At 36.2% G+C, this 18,798-nt stretch overlaps 1 protein-coding gene across 1 annotated transcript in view; it reads right to left on the bottom strand.

Moving 5' to 3' along the window:
- LOC6032922 (rho GTPase-activating protein conundrum) overlaps positions 1–18,798 on the bottom strand; it is a 167,915-nt gene that overhangs the window by 136,867 nt on the left and 12,250 nt on the right. The window lies entirely within an intron of this gene.

Here is an 18,798-nt window from a genome sequence, read left to right as displayed (position 1 = left end):
CAATGTTTTGCTTGAATTACACGGACAAAACTTGGCTCTTCTCAACACTAAACACTGATGGCGACGGAGCCATTTTGTAGCTGGATTCCTTCTGCGATGGCGATAGTTACCGGTGAAAAACGATGGCAGTGGACCTCCGGCTTGACCATCCTGGTCACGGCACCAATGTTCGGCCAGGGGGCCGACTCAGAAAACTGCGGACGACCCACCGTTTCTTTCCAGGTTCCAGAATCCCATCGATGCAGCAGCGGACTACTCCAGCGGACGGTAAGTAGCAGCGGACCAGACTTCGGGTAAGTAAAAACTTCAAGGTTTCAGGTGCTCCAAGAGAGGCAACTTGCCTTCTCGGAGGTTGGATTAGAAGAGATCGTTTATTTTAACTTTTGCTTACAGGTTAATTATCACAGATTGAATTCGTAACAAATAACAATACTTCCCTACGTTGTGTTTGTTTTGTGTGGAGTGACAATGAGTTATTCACCACATTGCTTTGGCGAGGGGTTCTTTGTTTACTTAGATTTAGACCGTGGAACACTAGAGACGTTAGGGTTCCAACACTACCTGATCAACTTGGGTCTTTATGGGTGAATTAACCATCAGTATAGCTTCAGAAAGCTTCACTGAACCATGATGGGCACTATGCGGCATGTTGGATTATTTTGGGTCATCCATGAACTCCCGAAAGCCATGGCCTGGATATCTACCTGATCAACGGGGTTCTATGTGGTTATATTAACCATCGGTATTGCTTCAGGTAGCTTCACTGAACCATGATGGGCACTGGATATCTACCTGATCAACGGGGGTCTAGATGGCTATATTAAACTTCGGTATTGCTTCAGGTAGCTTCAGTGGACCACGATGAACACTCTGTGACTTTTAAATTACACTTTTTGCTGGACCCAAACAATTATTTTGCATATTTGAAAATTTCCAAATTAACTAAGAAACTTGTTTTACTTAAACATCCATATCTAAAATTAATTAATTAAGCCATAATTTAATTTGTTTGAAATTGTTTTTTTAAAGTATCAGTGAATTTGACTTTCAAACACCGCAAATTTGATGGTCACTGAATCATTTGAATTCTAAGTGCCCTCATCCAAACCACATTTTCTCACATCCAAAAACAACCTGTCACTTGAGGGTGAAAGACCCTGTGGGAAACCCACCCGACCAGCAAGGAAAGCCCAAGTTAACCGATCCGCAAAGGTGATAGAGCCGTGAAAAGTGACCTCCTCCACTGCCAACATTTGGCCGTGGCTCGAACCTCTCCACCGGATGAACCCCTGGAGGAGAGGTCATCAACGCGAGTTTGGCCATCATGATTTTCATCAGCCAGAAAACAACAAACGAGAAGGGGATTACCATAATGTTGAATAATTCAGTTTTTCTTTCTCTCTTTCTTTCTTTTTTTGGCAAATTGAGTGAGCTTTCCTTCGTTTTCGCTTTCATAAATTAAGAAATTTCCTTTTCATCATGCGGGGCAGGCAAGCAAGTGAGCAGCCTATCACAGAGACCGTCAGTAAATTAAAATGCTGAAAATCAAATAAAAATAAGCACGAGGAAAATAAACACGCCGACGCCGGCGCGAAAATGTGAACGAACGGATAAGAGAGCGATGTTTTATTCTTCGTCTTCTTTTATTTATGTGTCGGATTGCGCGATTCCGAGTTGTATAATTTTCAAACGCCACCAGTCAATTTGGGTGTAATTCTCACCGGCATCATCATTGAGAGGAGGCTCGATGGACATTACGTTTGTTGTGTTTTTTTTATTCCTTCTCTGACTTCATCGCTGTGAGCTTTTTCAATAAAGTCATTTCTCTGCGCTGATTACTCTGCCATGCGAAGAATAAATAGTTGAGAGAAAATGATCGGCGATTGAACTTATACAAGCCCTTAGGAGTCAAATTATGATATTATCGTAAATTTACAGAAAAAAAAAATCATAGTTGAACGTACAAGTTCAGACAAATAAATTAATTTTTAGTTACAAATTTTCAGTTGAAAATAGTTTTGAACCTCCAAGGGTTAATTTTTCAACTCCATTCAGTCGGCAGTCTTTTGATGCTAATGATTGCGGTTTTCCGATAATCGTAACCAGCCGAATGATTAGATTGTAATACGCGGCGAGTAGTTTGTGAGCGCACCCATTTTGAACGATGATTATTGAGACACAAACTAGCGAGTGCTAAGACATTTTGAAGGGGGTCATGTAATCGAGCAATGTAATGAGGGGTGATTCATTTGGGCGAGTGGGTCAAATCTGATTTTTCTTTACTTTGCCTGATGTAACAGAAAACGAAAACAGTATAATTTGTGTCAATTTATTAAAGTGAGATTTGAACAATATTTGAAAACTTATTGAGTTTTGCCACCAAGTCCATAGTCCAAAAATCAACATTTTTAAATCTTATTACACAGATCAACAAAATTTCTGCGCAGGCTTAACTCCAAGGGAAGCTTAAACGTTGGGGTCCCCAGAAACACGTGCACTTTGAAATTTTAAAAAATATTTAGGCTGGGCCCATACATCGCTATTGAATTGTTTGAAGTTTCGATAGCTAGTTCAAAAGTTATGTATAAAAATGTGTTTTCACATATATCCGGATCTCATTTATATGCATGTAAACGATGTCCGGATCCATCATCCGACCCATCGTTGGTTAGGTAATCAAGATACCTTTCCAATGAGTCCACAACATTGAAGATCTGGCAACCCTGTCTCGAGTAATGACCACTTAAGTGATATTTATGTACTTTTTTTGAAGCCGGATCTCACTTAAATGTATGCAAACGATGTCCGGATCCTTCATCCGACCCATCGTTGGTTAGGTAATCGAAAGACCTTTCCAACGAGTCCACAACATTGAAGATCCGGCAACCCTGTCTTGAGTTATGAACACTTAAGTAATATTTATGTACTTTTTTGAAGCCGAAACTCAATTAAATGTATGCAGACGATGTCCGGATCAATCAACCGACCCATCTTAAGTTAGGTAATTGAAAGAGCTTTCCAACGAAACCACAACATTGAAGATCTGGCAACCCTGTCTTAAGTTATGACCACTTAAGTGATATTTATGTACTTTTTTGAAGCCTGATCTCAATTAAATGTATGCAAACGATGTCCGGATCCTTCATCCGACCCATCGTTGGTTAGATAATTGAAAGACCTTTCCAACGAAACCACAACATTGAAGATCTGGCAACCCTGTCTTGAGTTATGACCACTTAAGTAATATTTATGTACTCTTTTGAAGCCGGATCTCAATTCAATGTATGCAAACGATGTCCGGATCCACCATCCGACCCATCGTTTGTTAGGTAATCGAAAGATCTTTCCAACGAGTCCACAACATTGATTATCTAGCAACCCTGCCTCGAGTTATGACCACTTAAGTTATATCTGTGTGCTTATTTTTCTGGATCTAAAAAAATAGCTGAAATATGTGTCCAAACCACTAATATTACCCATTGTTGGTAAAAAGTGAGGAAGACATCAACCACATAGGTGGATTAAGTTAGTTTTTCATACAAAAATGACTATCACTAATAACTTTTCAGGATCAAGTTTTACAGCTTTGGTCTGTTCTACAATGTTGTAGAGCATTAAATGTTCAATAAGAATCTCACTTTTGGGAATATTTGGATGGAAGTAGTGGACCGTGCAGATCAAACCGTATGAAAGTTGAGTTTTCCATACATTTTTTTCAATTTTCCCATACAAACTTCACCTTAGAGCTTCAATGGGTAAATGTTGACCAATTTTGCTCATATTTGGCCCAGAGTCCTAAAACAGCTCAAGGAACAATAATCAACTTGTGGAGTGGGTTTTGAAAAAAATCCCATATTCTGGGCACCCTAGTGTACATCAAGTACAACTTTTTTACCACAAAATGATTTTAATGATTTACCCAAATCTAACATTTTATTCAATAACGAGCTCGAAAGCTGCTCAGAACATTTTTTTTCTAAACATAATTCTGAATTGCTATGATTAAGTGTCCACTACACGCGATCATTTTTTGCTTCGACTTTTTTACGGAAATTGTCAAAACTCTGAATAGAAAACAGTTAGAGTTTAAACGTCGGGCATAAAAAACAAAATATTCGTTTTTACTTGCTACTGGGACTGATAAGCCGAGGACTAAATTTGAGTTATGGCCTATCTACAATCACTTAGCTTAGAACATCTAAGTAAAGTAGTTACTTAGGAAAGTCTGCAATTTACGTTCGTCATCCACAATCAACTTAGAAAACTTGCTGGGCTGATATACGTTGCTATGCAGTTGTTTGTTTACCTTTGATATGGAAACGTCAACTTACCGTAGATTTTGAAATTTTCCAAACCAAACGTCAGTTTCTTATTTGATTACTTTTCCATTGTAGAAACTCAGATTCATTTCCATTGATTCAAATTCCTAAGCTAAGTGATTGTAGATAAGCCATTAGAGTTTATTATCGCAGGTTTTTTGGCTTTTTGAAGAAACTTTCGAAACAATCAGATCAGTTTAGGTTTTGTTAGCTTTGCACAACATTTCTACAGATCCTTATACAAATTCAGAGTTATGTGAGTATTGTGATGTAATATTACCATGATTTGTTTTACTGTGTAGATATAAAATTTCGGTGTCTTGGACAAAGTTACTTGGATTTGCTTGTTGGGTATACACTCAACCCCCGAGGGTTGGTCACCTTTTCGTTTGACACTTTTTTAGTTTGTACCCCGTTGACTAAAAACAACAACAGTTGGGGTCAAACCATCGGGGTTCCAGTGTAGAAGATAAAGAAAAATCAAAATATCTATTCCGAGAAAATTCGTGTTTCTTAATCACTCTTATCGTGAACCACCCTAATTTTCAACAGATCGCAACTTCTTATTAAGAGTGACAACATTGCACTTGATTTTTACAGTTTCTGTTGAATATCTTAGGATTGAAATCGAGTTTTGGAGACCTGTTAAAGCCAAAAGATGAAGCATTGAAAGTTGCACAAAGTGGCTCCCTTAACCAAATTTGACTCAAAGTTGTTATTTGACGATATAACACGATTTGGACGCAATGTTTACAAAATAATAACACTAACAGATACATGTAGGGTAAAGTAGTCATCAATGAGACACTTTTGGTTTTTAACATTCAATGATTTTGTTAATTTTTTTCATAAACATTTTAGAATGAGCTTTTTGTTGCATTTTCTTTCTATTTAATCGTTCTAACATTGGCCGAAATATAAGATCGATCCGATCCCTATAGCCAAAGTCATTCAACAGTCTCATTGTAGCCGCACTTGGCAGGAACAAAAAGGCAGGTGGGGAACAATGCAATGTTTTTGTGTTGTATCATTGCAGGTGACTTGTCTTGGACATTTAAAGGCAATTTTTCCAACTTGAAACTTCAAAAGTATTCAAATTATGTAAAAACCTTACAATTATACCAAATAACTTCATATCATTGGTTAAATAAAGTTAAAACTCATTAAATGTGCCAAAAATCACCTCCACTTCATGTTTTGTAAGATTGCCATGGATTTTGAAAAGCTAAATGAAGAAAAATCAAAGTGCCTCATTGCTACCCAAGGGCTGAAAACAGAGGGGAACAATGAGACAGTCCTGAATGCTGGGTATTTTCCTAAATTTGGTCAAATCTAATGAAAAGACAGTGTAATTTTTGGCCATAAATTGCTTTTACATCCCATAAACTAACATTTATGAATAACTTTGCAAGGGAACGCCCAAATCCGAAGCAACTCTTAGACACACCTTTCCCCCAAATATGAGCCTGATGAGTTTGGCTAGTCAATCAACCAATAATTTCGGTCGAGACTCGGTTATCGAATATTATTTAAACATTGTTTTGTGATTCTATTGTTCACAGTGATTTTTTTGTGAACACTTCGGGCAATCGAGGCTGGACTGTATCGGAATTGGTCTAGGTCCACGTGGTTTATGGATGGTCCCTTAGTTATCCAAGGTCCCTTAGGTTATCCAAGGGTTTGAGTGAGACTTGGAATTATCGAACCATGAACAATTTTTTATCTTTTTTTTTTTTTATTTTTAACATCAAATTAGAGTTCTGAGACCCCGTATTGTCAAATAAGTTTGATAATCAAAATAAAGAAAATGATTTTTTGTTTTTGGTAATTCGATTATCCGAAGTGTATCTTTTCAAAGCTTTCGGATAATCTAGACTGGACTGTACTAGATTGTAACAAATAGCTAGTTGTTTCATCTTTTTCTAAATTATAAGCAGTAAACCAGATTAATGTTCCCAACAGCAAAAACGTTTCGCACTACTGTTTAACGACTCCAACTTTAATGGTGTGGTGGGCTTGCCAATTGCCAATTTATACTGGTACTTCACCGAATAAAATACCATCGCCGCACACACGTTCGCTAAATTATGGCGGTCACTTTCTATTTCGACGGTTGCAGCCAAACTTTGGAGCTTTGATCTGCTTTCGCAGCGTTTGCGTTACTCCTCTTGATCCGTTTCAAGCAACAACAACAAAACGCGAAACGTAAATACACTTAAGCACGTCACACACTAACACGCCAATGACTCCAACGCGTGTACTGAATTCCAAATTCCTCGGCTCGGCCGAAACCTCACCCGCGAAGTGATAATAATCATAATAATGAGGATGCTCTGCCGCGTGGATTGCGGATGTGCGAAATGTGTTCGCGATCTTCGTGGCACGAAACCGAAACCGAAAGAGGAGCCCCGAGTTTGTTTGTGTCCCATTCCGGAACAAAAGGGTGTGTGGGCGAAAGTGGCTTAAGGCCGGCGCAACTGCACTGTGCCAAAGTTTCTTCTTTTACACGCGAAAACTCACACACACACACACACACACGCACACATTTGGCCATGGTCGTCGCGTGTTGACTTATCGTTAATTAATTAAATGAGGTGATTTATCATACATAAATACGTGAAAACACCACCACCACGATACGATAACGACCACGAGAGAGATAATGGGGCGGACTTTCGGTTTGGGTTTTGGTTCGTGCGATGCAGTTATTTTCTCCTTTGTAACGGTTCCGTGTATGCAGTCTGATGCATCACTGCGAATGTCGTACACATATTTTATGAATTGTCTCCAACCATATTTGGGTTATCTCCTATGAGTACTTTTCGAAAATCTCTTAATTATGACATAGATTTAATGAAGACAAAAATGTACAACCCTGCTTGATTTTGTCTCACAAAAACCAGATGTGCTCAAAATAGTCACAATATGTTGATATTTTGAACTACACTTCTATGAAATAGAATCAGCTGAATACGCGAGTAGTTAGAGAAAATCAGATAGCAAAATCATAGAGCAAAGAAAATTTAATTAGTGTAACACATTTTGGTCTCACACAAAAAGTAATAACTTCTGTTGAAAAGCAAACCTTAGAAGGAATATCTTCATAAAAATTAACTTGTTTGACAGCACGTTCGTAGGGGATCATAGTTGATCCATTGAAAATTTGAGTATTTTCGAAAAAAAATTTGCTAAAATTTTCATATTTTCCAAACAACTCTAAAAAAGTGAGAGAGCAAACAACATTTCGCTTCGTTTGATATTGCAAATTTTGAAATTATGAGTATTTTCGAAAAAACGGTATTTTGCAAAAACTTTTAGTTAGGTGAAAAAGCATACACAATTTCGCTTCGTTTGATACACAAAAAAAAGTTGATTTTTGGATTGTTGAAAATTTGGTACGTTGAATATTACCTCTTTTTTTTTAGTAATATTACATAAAAAATGTGTGAAATTGAGAACCTGAACCAAAAACTAATGAAAATTCATCATTTTCTGAGGCAAAATTAATCATTTTTTGACACAAAATGAATTACCATCTTTTTTTTCTGTGTACCCATAAAGGAAAATTTAAAAACTTAAAAAAACAATTCGAAAAAATATGGTGTTTTGCGAAAAAAAAACTTTAATAAGGTTAAAAAGCAAACAATTTTGCTTCGATTCAAACCCCAATTGAAAATTTTGAAAATTTGTGTATTTTCGAAAAATAAGGTATTTTAAAAAAGAAATGTAACTTTATATGGGAGCAATTCTCTACCAAAACCGGAAATGGATTTTATTTGTATTATTTTATTTGACTCAAACTTTGTGGGGGCCTTCCCTATGACCAAATAAGCTATTTTGGTTCACCCATACAAGTCTCCATACAATTTTGGCAGCTGTCCATACTAACATTTTAAAAGGGCCAAACATTGAATATTACGCCCATTTAAAATGCTAGTCTTGATTTAAAAATTTTCAAAACATTTTTTTCGAAAAGATCGGAAAATTTTACGAATGTTTCATGTATTAACATTGAAAATCGGACCATTAGTTGCTGAGATATCGTCATTAGAAAATGGTGGGCTGTTTGGGTGAGACTTAGAAAACTTCAATTTTCGTGTTTCTTTTTCTTTAAGCCGCTGTATCTCAGCAACCAGAAGTCCAATCTTCAATGTCTCTTAGACAATTTTATAGCAAATTTTCTGAACTGAAAAATATTTTTAGAAATGGTCACTCATGGTCACTATTTTTAAAAATTGAAAAACTGCAAATATTTCGCTAAAATCAAACTTTCGGTGGCTATACCTTGAAAACGGAGCCCTTTATCAAAAAATCTGTAAAGTACTTTTCGATTGCAAATTCAATTTTGCATTAGAAAGTAATGTCAAACTTGTTTTTGCATAAAACTTCAATTTTTTCCAAAAATCACTATTTTTTCAAAAATTCAAAACTCAGCGGCAGATTTTTTGACCATGTTTCTCTATGGCTCAAAAGTTGCGGATTTTTGTCCCCTAAAACATATAAAAAAAACTCGAAAATAAAAAAATATGTATTTTGGGAGATTGAGTTATAGTGCTAAAAAAGTTGAGAAAAAAATCTGCAAATTTTTTTTTTCTCAAAAGTCCTCAACAATACCTACAACTTTGCCGAAGACACCAAATTGATCAGAAAATTCACTCAAAAGTTACAGCTGTTTGAATATTTACATACCATTTTTGTATGGACAGCAGCCAATATTGTATGGAGACTTGTATGGGTGAACCAATGACACAAAATAGCTTATTTGGTCATAGGGAAGGCCCCCACAGATTTTGAGTCAAATTCAAAAATACAAAAAATAAAAATGGTCGAAATCGGCCGATTTCGTAGAGAGTTGCTCATGGTTGAATTAGATCAAATTAGGTTTTAAAAATGAGTTATTGTCCATTATCGGTGATAATATTATCGCTGAAAGAATTATGGAAATAACGATAACGATAGATTATCGTTATCGTCCAAGCGATAACGATAACCATTATCGTTATTGTTAGACGATAATGTTATCGATTTACAACCTTGCCAAATACCTTAATTCCTGCAAATTTGTATATCCCAATTTCACCACCGGACCCCAGATTTTTTAAAAGCAAATTATGGGTTTGATTGATTGACTCATGTGACTTTGCCATTTTTTATAAAAAATATCATTTTTGGGGGTCAGTTTTTGCCGTGTTTTGACTAACATCCCTTTTGTTTTTAATCATCAGATATAAACCAAAATAAAATCAACATAAATTAAATCTTTTATCACGTAACTCACCTAGAGGGAAGGGATTGACGACTGTGCTACTTGAAAGAGCAATTGAAGTGTACTGATTTTCTTATTCAAACCAAACAAAAATATCAAAATAATACGTGAAAACATGGCTAAAACAGCTGTCCCGATCCAACCCAGATGACGGCACTTCGAGATTTCATTGAATCTCTTAAATTAATCTTTATATTTATTGAAGTTAGACTCATTGTATCCAACACTAAACAATGGCATATTTATTTTTTTTAATTAGACGATTAGAAATCCTATTATTGAACTAATTTATAAAAAAATAAATTTATATAAAATAAGGGATGGTTTTAATTTGTATTATCCGTCGAAAACAAATGATAAATTTACAAAATTTACAATTCAAAATTTTGCATTTATCAAAATGGGAACTCATGATATTAATCATTGTACAAATATGATTTCTTGACCTTCACTGTGCACACCAACTCCTTCAAGTATATTTTTTAAGGATTATCGCCAAATTTTCAAATACCATCGATTCCGCCACTTCTTAAGATTCACTCACGCGAAAAGCTTTTAAGCGCGACTCAATTCATCACCACACGCAGAACATTTTTAATCCCCTCTCCACTTGACTTGGCGAGTCGGTCGGTCGTCGTCGTCATTATTAATCAACAATCCCTAAAAAAAACGACTCCGTCGACGAAGAAGTCATCACGGAGTTCCCAACAACGACGCATTTAATTTTTGTTTACATTAACGAGTAAACGATCAAGATTGGCGCACACGGGGCGGCTTCACGGCGCAGAATCGCACCGTCATAATCCATCATAATAAGCCGCAGATAACATCCCCTTCCTCCAACCCATCACCATGATCAGCAAACATGATGATCCCTCGGAACCCAAGACGCGGGGCGCTGGATGGTTGCCAAAAAACCTTGTATAAAGTCATCGTGCTAATCGTTAGTTGTGATCTGGACCGTGAAAGGGGGTGAGTTTGTACAACGTTGACCATTTTTATAAGATTTACAATTCGAAATAAAATTAGACTAGAAAAAACTCCACAGGTCACTTTTATTCTGTATTTTTAAAGGTACAAATTTTAAAAAGTATTCAAAAAATCATTGAGTAATGATTTTCCCTCATTATTAATGTCGATATTTAGTATAGAAGCTATCAAATGACCAAATTCACCCTTCGGTACAGCTCCCCAAAGAGAACAGAGGCCAGGGGGCAGGTAGGGGATCATAATCGAACGTATGAAGTTCTGGCTGTGGCTTTTTTTCGGACGCCAAGCCCTCCCGCAACCGGTTGCCACAATCAACTCTTCTGAATTGAAAGACGAAAAAAAAATCGCGTCAGAGATTGATTGAGGAAGGAATGCCGATCCGCGGCCAAGAACTTTGGAAGGTTACGCGGACATGGCCGGAATCGCAAATGCAAACCAACGTGAATCGCAGGGGGGAATTAATTCTAACGAATTAGTACCCGGTGCTGATTGATCAGATGTGGTATTGACCGCCGCCGCGAAGAAGTCGTCATCCAGAACTATTTGTCTGCGCAAAACTACGGAGTCACAGCTCGAGGGGCGAGAGTGTTTAAAAATGAGAAATTTATGGTGATAGATATTCATAAACGGGCACTCCCCATACTAGCGCGGTGTTTGCTGTGGATCTTCGCGTAAGTACGCATAAATATTCATAGATTTGGGAAGGGAGATCGTTAGCACATTCCGGGAATGATCTAGCACTGTGAAAAATATTTTTTGTTTGATTCGGAGATACTCAATTTTAAACTGTTTTTTTAATAGTTTTGTCGAAATAAACTTGCATTTCTTTGCTCAATCACTAAATTTTTGAAAAAAAGTAATTTGCCTCCTCGCGATTTATTTCATTGGATCAATGTAAACTCTATAGATAAAATTTTTCAATTTCTTTTAAAGAGCTAAAAAGGATAAAGCCAAATATTATTAATGATGATGTGAAAAGCACTTGCATCCTGATATAAGCTTTTCCAATTGATCTGAATCAAAATTTCAAAAACTAAAAATTCAAAGGTAGTTTTTTAAAAACGTTTTTAGAACACATACATTTATTTTTTTCCATTTCATTAGAAAAAAAAACAGATTTCTGAGGCATTTTGTATTTACAACTAAATTATCATTATGTTCAAACAAAACGAATCACAATATGCTTTGAAGATAAAACCAGTAATGCTACTGTAAAAAATGCAAATATCAACAAATGCTTGAAAAAAATCTCTTAAGTTTTAAAAGTATTTTGAACAAAATATAATAATTTCATCAATAAATGTACTCTAGATATAAAAACACAAAAACTTGAAACGAAACAATTTCAAGCCTGTTTATTTTTAATTTAAGACGCAAAGTATCATAAAAGTTTTTTTTTGGATTCAATAGTACTACTTTTAAGTAATGATAATTTAATTAAAAAATGTTACATTTAACAAAAACTGCTGGAAGTTCTACCAGTTTTGCCTTCCTCACCTTACTGAGGAAAGGCTATAAAATCACTCGAGAAATGAACTTCTTAATTCGACCTCCTAGACCCACCTTCACGTATACATATCATGTGTGTATGTCTGTAAGTTCGTGCACAAAAAAAAATCACTTATCTCCGGACTGGCTGAACCGATTTGGACCGTTATGGTCTCATTCGATCCGTTCAAAAGTTATGCTTAAAAATGATTTTAGCAAAAGTCCGGAAAATTGTGAAAAGGGTGGTTTTTGAAAGAAAACCCGTCATGTTATACATTTTTAGCTGATCTAAAGATCTGAAAACCCTATCAAAAGTTATAAGCACTGCAGTTTTTGAGGCCGGATCTCAGATATTTTTGATCAAATCGTTGTCTGGATCTATCATGCTATTTATCAATAAATAGGCATTCAACGCGCCCAAAAGATTGATGATCTGAAAACAAAATGTTGTCCGGCCCATCGTTGGTGGGTTATCGGAAGACCTCCCCAACACTCCAAAGGATTGAAAATCTAACAACCCTATCAAATGATAAATATAACTATATCGATGTGAGGAAGGCTTCAACCACCTTAGGGTGGATTAAGTAACGTTTTGATGTAAAATTACACATTTTTTACACGAAATCTGTCACCAATCCAAGATGTAATATTCATTTTTTGACTGTGTATTGGAGTGACAATAAAAAAACGACCTATCTGTGCAAAATTTGAGCGAAATCGGTTAAGGTTTAAGGGTCGATTTTATAAAAAAAAACGTCTTCTTTAAACCGCTTTTAACTTGTAAGGGTTACCTCGAATAGTTTTGCGGTCTTCGACAATGTTGTTTGTCATAAATTTTACATAAAAATCTCACACTTGACAATGATCCGGAGGAGGAATTGTGAGTTTTTTGCTTTTCCCCATACTTTTTTCAAATTTTCCCATTCAAACTTTGACGATTAAAAGCGACTCTTAACCCTTAACCGATTTGGTTCAAAATTGGAACAGGTACTTATTTTGACCTAAAATATCAAGATCTCTCAAGATTTTCATAATTTTCAATTTTTCTTGTCACTCTACTATCTATGCTTCTATCAAAACTAACTTAATCCACCTATGTGGTTGGAGCCTTCCTCACAACAATGGCTGTACACAAGTTTCATCTATTTTTTAGATCCGGCTTCCAAAAAGTACATCGATATCACTTAAGTGGCCATATCTCGCGACAGGGTTGCCAGATCTTCAATGTTTTTGGCTCGTTGGAAAGGTCTTTTGATGACCTAACCAACAATAGGTCGGATGGTGGATCCGGACATAGTTTACATACATTTAAGTGAGATCCGGCTTCAAAAAAGTACATCAATATCACTTAAGAGGCCATATCTCGAGACAGGGTTGCCAGATCTTCAACGTTTTGGACTCGTTGGAAAGGTCTTTTGATAACCTAACCAACGTCGGGTCGGATAGTGGAGCCGGACATAGTTTACATACATTTAAGTGAGATCCGGCTTCAAAAAAGTACATCAATATCACTTAAGTGGCCATATCTCGAGACAGGGTTGCCAGATGTTCAATGTTTTAGACTCGTTGGAAAGGTATTTTGATAACCTAACCAACGATGGGTCGGATGGTGGATCCGGACATAGTTTACATAGATTTAATTGAGATTCGGCTTCAAAAAAGTACATCAATATTACTTAAGGGGCCATATCTTGAGACAGGGTTGCCAGATCTTCAATGTTTTGCACTCTTTGGAAAGGTCTTTTGATAACCTAACCAACGATGGGTCCGATGATGGACCCGGACATAGTTTACATACATTTAAGTGAGATCCGGCTTCAAAAAAGTATATCAATATCACTTAAGTGGCCATATCTCGAGACAGGGTTGCCAGATCTTCAATGTTTTGGATTCCTTGGAAAGGTCTTTTGATAACCTAACCAACAATGGGTCGGATAGTGGACCCGGACATAGTTTACATACAGTTAAGTGAGATCCAAATATACATTTTTATACATAACTTTTGAACTACTTATCGAAACTTCAATCTGTATAAAACTCGATTTATGGGACCCTAAACCAAGTCGAATGCAACAAGTTCGGGTCAAATCGGTTCAGCCAGTGCCGAGAAACATGAGCTAGTTTGTTGGCCACATACATACATACACACACACATACACACACACATACACACACACATACACACAGACATTTGTTCAGTTTTCGATTCTGAGTCGATATGTATACATGAAGGTCTACGACGTTTTTATACGAAGTTCATTTTTAGAGCAGGATTATAGCCTTACCTCAGTGAGGAAGGCAAAAATTGGTAAAATATCAATAAATATACATTGAATAATGTATTCGGAATAGTTGAAAATTCCAATTTTAGTCCCCTCTTTCTACCCTATTTCACATTTTAAGGAGGGGAATAAAAATAAAATAAGTGATGGTCTAAAAAACTGAACAAAATGATTGCAGGTTATAGAAAAGGCCTTATTCTATTAGAAAAAAAAAACAAATTAAAAACTGAACATAATTAAACAAAAATAAAAAATTATGAAAACAAAAGAGGAAAAATTAAATACGGTAGAAAAGATTATAAAAACAAAGTTAAAACAAAAGTGACTCAAACAAAAAATATTTTACAAAAAAGTCACAGTGGGAATTATAAGCATATTTGGGTTATGTTCTTGTTGATATTTCATAACTAGGACAATAATGATTGCCGGAAATTTAAGGATCTTAGTTCGACTAGAGCGAAGCTAGCTTGAAATGAATCGCAAATTCCGTAAAATAAATCATGGAATAGAACCAAGCCTGTTTTTTTTTACTGTGTCAACGCTCAGACATCACTCCCAACAACATTCGTGGCGCAGTTTGAATGAAAGAATGTAAAGAAACAAGTTTCGGCGGTTCGCGTCTAGAACCGTCCCTCAGAACTCTGGAATGGAATGGCCATTAGAAGTGATTGTTTATTAGGACCAGTTCGAAGTATAAATAGCAAACGAGTGAGCCTGCTGAACCGTCAGCAACCAGCAATTACTTGCTGTGTCCTTGATGTTGAGGGGGAGCCCGTTACTGTTTCGACTTCGAATCTTCACGCCATTTGAATAGATCTCGATCTTGTCTCGGTCCCCCCACGTGGTCTCCCAAACAAAATGGCGCCGAAATCCTTTTCCTTATCACGAGTCAGCTCATCTTTAACGCTCTGGCTGCTTGGTGAATAGAAATGAGCTTGGAGTAGAAATCGAATCGTCGTTTCAAGCCACAACAGGTTGTTTGACCTTCTCGCGCGCGAAAACGGCCAAGTCCAAAACCTGGCGATGGGTTCCAGCAGCAGCAGCGGTGACAATGGCCACCGTGGCCACAGTCGGAATTAATTATTCAATCCGCATCGCACAGCCCGGCTTGGCGAAGAAATCCAAATAGCTTAAGCTCAAGCGGATTTTGACGCCGTTTTGCTATCTTGTCAAATCTCAAAATAAAATTTAAAAAAAAACGATTGAGATCTTCATATTGAATAGTTTGCATGGTACATTAAAAAAAAATGTCGATCAATTTTAATTTTGAAATTCCAAATTCAAATCCTACCTTGTAACTAGAAATCACACCGTCAACAACTGATCGTCGTGAAGCGGCCAGCCAGCCATACTGGCTTGAAGTCTATCGCTCAGCTCTCGAACTTCCTCCCCTCAAACGAACCACCCGCGAATGTCAACCGAAAGAGTTTGAAAACGTGAAAAAAAATAAACAACACAAAACTGGTATGCAAATGACATTCCAATCAGAAGAAGATTTCGCTGGTGGACGACGACGACGACGATTTGCATATTTCGTGTCGCCTTAAAGTGTGTGTATCGAATTCGAGTGAGGACTGTTTCTTTTCTGGCGCACCATTGGCAAGAAATTGCGTTTTGTGAAAAAAAAAAAACAAATTGGGAATCTTTTTCTGACTTCATTCACGGCAGCTGGAATAAAGTTTTGAAAGAATCTACGATCCGAAGTATTGACACTTGGTTGTTCGATAAGCTTTAAAAAAATATTCAACTTTTAATAATCTAGTGATACACTTAACCCCCGGTGGTTGGTCACTTTTTCGTTTGACACTTTTTTAGTTTGTAACCCGTTGGTTGGTCAAAGCCAAACTAAAAAGTGACGAACTGTCACTTTTTACACGGCGCTCACGCACACTATCAAAATAAACGTTTGGTAGTGCGTGTGAGCTCCGTGTAAAAGGGGTGTCAAACTAAAACGTGACCCCGTTCGTTTGACAACAGTTGGTGTCAAACCATCGGGGTTTGAGTGTATGATATCATTGCAGGTTCACACCATGGGTTCAAAGTAGAATTTTATAAAAACCATAAAACTAAGTTATTACTAAGCGAAAACTTAAAATGTTGATGGTTTTTGTTTATTTCACAAAATGTTGCAACGTTTCAAAAATATAACAACTTCGATAATTTTTGACCAGATGTTATATTTTCCATATGAAATGAAATGAAACAATTCGTTTACGGACCATCCATAAAACACATATACACTTTTATCGAATTTTTGGACTAACTGTTCAACACTATGAATTTGGTAAAAAAGTCGCCTGATGCATGAGAAATTGGAAAATTGTTGCAGCTGTAAAAATGCTTATTTTCCCATTTCAAATTTTGCAACAGACTTTTGAAGTAAATTTTCAATTATTTTTTTACTGTTTGAAGATTTAGACTAACGACAAACAAAATAGATTAACATCAGCTTGAGGTGGAGTTAAGTTGTGGCCACACAGCTAAAAAGTAGTAATCTAGCTGCGTGTAAAAGGCCGGGGTGAAAAAAAAAATTGCACCCTGAAATATGTAGCCCATCAGTATGGGAAACCTACTTGACCGAAATGTCAAGCTCATATACAGTGAGTCAAATATTTGTCCGTACCCCCCGTACGGGAAATGTTTGTGATATAAAAGTACATAAAATTCGACTAAAGTGCCATGTTTTATACATCAATCGACGCGGCAGAATGTCCTCTTTAAGACATTGTCATTGGATTTGCAAAAAACTTTTTCTTGAAAAATACAAAAATTGTTTACTGAAAAAGTCAAAGAGGTCAAATAATTGTCCGTACCCTAGTAAAAGTACAAAATCTGATCGATTTAAGTGAATTCATTTATGAAATGTTGTTTCAGTGTCAAATACTAGTACCTTTAGCCAGTTTGTGACAACTTTGAACTTCTGATAAGTTTGTTTAGTTAATTTATATTAAAATTGGATTAAATTTAGTTTTTAAAGTAAAACTTGTCAAAACATTAGTTTATAAACAACTATTTTTATAAAATTGCTATTTTGTGTTGTAAGAGTCTCTATTGAACAAGTTTCAACAATATTTGTTCAAAATATACATTGATTTCATCTTTTTATTGACATTTTTCGACCAAAAATACTGTTTCGGAACAATACCGTTAAACAATCCGGATTGTCCCGGAACCGGTTCAACCCTCGGAGAAATTTTGTGGTGATCAGATAGAGGACAAAAACCCACCTCTTGCAATTTGAAGCATCAATTTCGTCCACTACAGCCCGATTACGATTCCTAGTCTGAAATTTGAAATTTTCAAATTCCCCAAGCAAAATATTCTGACCCAGAACGGTACAGAAATTCTCAGCACGGAAAGTGAAAATTTCAAATTTCAGACTAGGGACTCGTAATCGGGCTGTAGTGGACGAAATTGATGCTTCAAATTGCAAGAGGTGGGTTTTTTGTCCTCTATCTGATCACCACAAAATTTCCTCCGAGGGTTGAACCGGTTCCGGGACAATCCGGATTGTTTAACGGTATTGTTCCGAAACAGTATTTTTGGTCGAAAAATGTCAATAAAAAGATGAAAACAATGTATATTTTGAACAAATATTGTTGAAACTTGTTCAATAGAGACTCTTACAACACAAAATAGCAATTTTATAAAAATAGTTGTTTATAAACTAATGTTTTGATAAGTTTTACTTTAAAAACTAAATTTAATCCAATTTTAATATAAATTAACTAAATAAACTTATCAGAAGTTCAAAGTTGTCACAAACTGGCTAAAGGTACTAGTATTTGACACTGAAACAACATTTCATAAATGAATTCACTTAAATCGATCAGATTTTGTACTTTTACTAGGGGTACGGACAATTATTTGACCTCTTTTTAACTTTTTTCAGTAAACAATTTTTGTATTTTTCAAGAAAAAGTTTTTTGCAAATCCAATGACAATGTCTTAAAGAGGACATTTTGCCGCGTCGATTGATGTATAAAACATGGCACTTTAGTCGAATTTTATGTACTTTTATATCACAAACATTTCCCGTACGGGGGGGTACGGACAAATATTTGACTCACTGTATGCGGTTATCCGAACAGCTTTGCATCGGTCTGATGGCCGAGTGGGCTAAGGCGCCTGTCCTTACTGTTGGTGATGGGTTTGAATCCCGGCGATTGTAACTTTTTTTGTGTTTGCAAAAATTGTACATGCAGTGTGTAATATTAAGTGTTTATTTAGACGAAGGTGATGTGCATGCTTTTGCATGCGATTTTACCATCGGATTTTTTGCTGTGCATGAAATTGAATTTTTACAAACAACTATTGAAGGCATATCAGAGAACCATTTATGACAACATTTTTTTATTTTCATAAAAAAATTAAAGCTGACATTTTGCGATGGACAAGAACTATAGTCCTCTTAGAATATCCTGTTAAGCATAATACTTTCTGTCAAGAAAGG

Source organism: Culex quinquefasciatus, chromosome 2 (assembly GCF_015732765.1).
Source record: "Culex quinquefasciatus strain JHB chromosome 2, VPISU_Cqui_1.0_pri_paternal, whole genome shotgun sequence".
Taxonomy (NCBI): domain Eukaryota; kingdom Metazoa; phylum Arthropoda; class Insecta; order Diptera; family Culicidae; genus Culex; species Culex quinquefasciatus.
Note: the sequence above shows the minus strand (reverse complement) of the source record. Positions and strands in the feature narration are given on the sequence as shown.